The sequence below is a fragment of the Scyliorhinus canicula genome, chromosome 12, assembly GCF_902713615.1.
Source record: "Scyliorhinus canicula chromosome 12, sScyCan1.1, whole genome shotgun sequence".
Lineage (NCBI taxonomy): Eukaryota > Metazoa > Chordata > Chondrichthyes > Carcharhiniformes > Scyliorhinidae > Scyliorhinus > Scyliorhinus canicula.
This window is the reverse complement of record NC_052157.1, coordinates 8,578,680-8,582,241: the sequence shown is the minus strand read 5'-3', so window position 1 is coordinate 8,582,241 and position 3,562 is coordinate 8,578,680.

Here is a 3,562-nt window from a genome sequence, read left to right as displayed (position 1 = left end):
TATTTAATGACATATCTGTTGAATAGAGATCTGTTTACCACCCTTCCCAGAGTAGAATGAGGAATTACTCGGCAGTATATCCAGGGATTAAGCACAGCTGGGTAGATTTTCGAATTTCACTGCCCACGCACGAAGTGGGTTGGCAGCCTACTGACAGAAATAAAAATCAAGTTCCTTCGAGAGTGAGCGCTCAATCCACAATGCTTAGATGGCAAAGTGGAACCTTATCCCAATGATTAGGATGTGCTCAGGTCAGGCCAGTGGGTAGAAGTCTTACCTCTGAATCAAGGGTTCTTACGAACATGCGAATTGGGAGCTTGAGCAGGCCACTCGGCCCCTCGAGGCCTGCTCCGCCATTCAATGAGATCACGGCTGATCTGATTTTAACCTCATAATAATAATCTTTATTGTCAAAAGTGTACTTTTTTCGGGCCTGCGCGATTCTTTGGCCCTCTGAGCCGTGGCCGCGGATTGCTACTGGTATATCCCAGCGTGGCGCTGACATGGTGGACCTGTGAGTCAAGGGGGTAACCCCTTAGGGGAGTTTCCCCCAAAATCCGTCTGAGGACCACCCGCCCCCCCCCCCCACAATGCATGATATGTCCACCCCACCCCCACCAGACACCCCCCACACCCATCCCCTCAAACACTCCACCAGAGGTCCCCTGAAGAAAGAAACTTCCTGAGACCCCCTAAGTAGGGGGAGCCCCACTGAGACCCCCGATATGAGACCCCTCTCAAGAAACCCCCAGAAAAGAGAAGCCTGTTCGGAAGCCCCCCCCCCCCTCACAAAGAGAGACCCGCCAGGGTGTCGGGGCACTGCCAGGATGCCTGGGTGCCAGGTTGGCATTGCCAGTGGCCGGGCCTGGGGGGCCTTGCCAGTTAGAAGGGGGTGAGGGGGCTTACCAAGGACATTTCTATGGTTGGGAGTGAGGGAAGGGTCTATAAAGTGGAGGGGGCTTGAACGTGGAGGGGGAGGGGCGGGGGGCGGAATCGGATGTGCTGATTAACACGGCGCACCAAGCTGCGAACAGCCAATCCTGCTGCCGAGATCTGCTCGCCAGCAGGAAATGGCTCTAATTCGGGCCTCGGCAGAGATAAACTCCCACCAAGGCCAAACAAAATGGCAAATAATGGAGTGTTTGTCGGTGCTGCAGCCGCTGAGAAACACCCCGCTGCATGCGCCCGACCGACTTAGTTTTAAATCCGTTGAATTGTGCCCACAGCTTCTCTGGTTTGCACATCCAGTGTCACCTTTCTCTCTACCTCCATCTCCAAGGTTTCTGAGTCTACCTGAGGCGTCTCTGCACTCAACTAGGCCCCTGTCCCCATGGCAACCAGGTCACACGGGATTGCCTCTGGGCAGATTTCGCAGGGGGTCATATTACACATATACTCCATTGCACCTTGAATTAAAGGAGGCAGTTTAAAACATAACCATCCTATCAAGTTCAGCATTCCGTAATAACTATGGCTCCCGTGTTTTAGATTTCTCGACTAGGGAAAGCACAATTGGAAATCTTTCTCCTCTTTTTATCCTGTATGGTCTCTCCTTCTTGTCTTGTAGTGTATTTGGGAATGATTTCGGGAGCTGTCACATGATTCGATGCATTTCCAGGCCCCAATTGATAAAAATGGTGATGCCTTTTGCCTACAGGTGATGCTTGACCATTGTTGATGGACAAGGCTATACCCTGGAACTGTGAAAGCCAAAAATTTCCTTTTAACTGCCCACCTTCATGGATGAAAAGTAACCACCTGGGCTAAGTACCAAAGACAAGGCTGATATGTGTGAAATTGGGTCATGTGGCGAGGAATAATGATCAGGAGGCGGAACCATGGCTTGTTTCCTCCTTCGTTAGTCTGGGAACTGTCTGTTACTCTCTCCATCTCCAAAGAGTTCAACTAACTGAGTCCAGACTACCAGGGATTGTTCTCGGTAGTTTTCCCAACTTGTGCCATGCCCTACAGCGCAGGAGTAACCGTGTTTGAAAGAATTAATTGTACATGCATTGAAACGTCTGTGAGGGGTGTGATGCAGAATGATACAAAGGCAAAGCTTTCTTTCCATAACACTACATTTAATGGGCAATGTTCCCCATTTACTGTCTTTGGCTCGACAAACAATTAGAGAGATTATAAAAAAGCATAGACAGCTGAAAATAAGTTGTACATGTCACAGTGTACTGTGTATGTGTGTATGTGCTTGTGCACATGTCACAATGCATTGTGTAGTTGCAGGTGTGTGAACATGCCAGTGTATCGTGTATGTGTGCATGTGCATGGCTGTGTGCACATGTCACAGTGTACTGTGTATATGTGTGTACAAATGTCACCGTATGTTATGTATGTGTGTGCACATGTTACAGTGTTTTATGTATTTGTGTATTGTGCATGTGTGTGCCCACATGTCACAGTGTATTGTGTATGTGTGTACATCTGTGTGCACATGTCACAGTGTATTGTGTATATGTGTGTCCACATGTCGCAATGTCTTATATATGTGTGCGTACATATGTCACGGTGTATTATGTCTATGTATGTGCATATTTCATAGTATATTATGTATCGGTGTTCACATGTTAGTGTTTTATGTATGTGTGTATTGTGTATGTGTGTGTGTCCGCATGTCACAGTGTATTGTGTATGTGTGTACGTCTGTGTGCACATGTCACAGTGTATTATGTATATGTGTGTCCACATGTTGCAATGTATTATGTCTGTGTGTATGTGTGTGTACATTTGCCACAGTGTATTGTGTATATCTGTATGCGCATGTGTGTGTACATGCCAGTGTATTGTGTATGTGCACGTCACAGTATATTGTAAATGCATGTGGGTGTACATGTCACTGCGTACTGTAAATGTGTATGTGCATGTGTGTGCACATGTAACTGCATGTTATGTGTACATGAAAATGAAAAAATGAAAATCGCTTATTGTCACGAGTAGGCTTCAATGAAGTTACTGTGAAAAGTCCCTAGTCACCACATTCCGGCCCCGTGGGGAGGCTGGTACGGGAATCGAACTGTGCTGCTGGCCTGCTTGGTCTGCTTTAAGAGCCAGCGATTTAGCCTGGTGAGCTAAACCAGCCCCTGGTGTGCATGTGTATGTGTATGTGCATATGTGTGCACATATCAGTGTATTATGTATGTGTGTACGCATGATCCCGTATAGTGTGTATGTGTGTGTGTATGTGCATGCACACATCACATTGTATTGTGTATCTGTGTATGTTCATGTGTGTGTGCAAACATCACAGTGTATTATGAATGTGTGTGTACATGTCACAGTGTATTGTTCATGTGTGTATGTACAAAGATGTGCAGGTTAGGTGGATTGGCCATGCTAAATTGCCCGTAGTGTCCTAAAAAGTAAGGTTCGGAGGGATTGTTGGGTTACGGGTATAGGGTGGATACGTGGGTTTGAGTAGGGTGATCATTGCTCGGCACAACATCAAGGGCCGAAGGGCCTGTTCTGTGCTGTACTGTTCTATGTTCTATGTTCTACATGTGTGTGGACATGTCATAGTGCACTGTGCATGTGAACATGTGACAATATA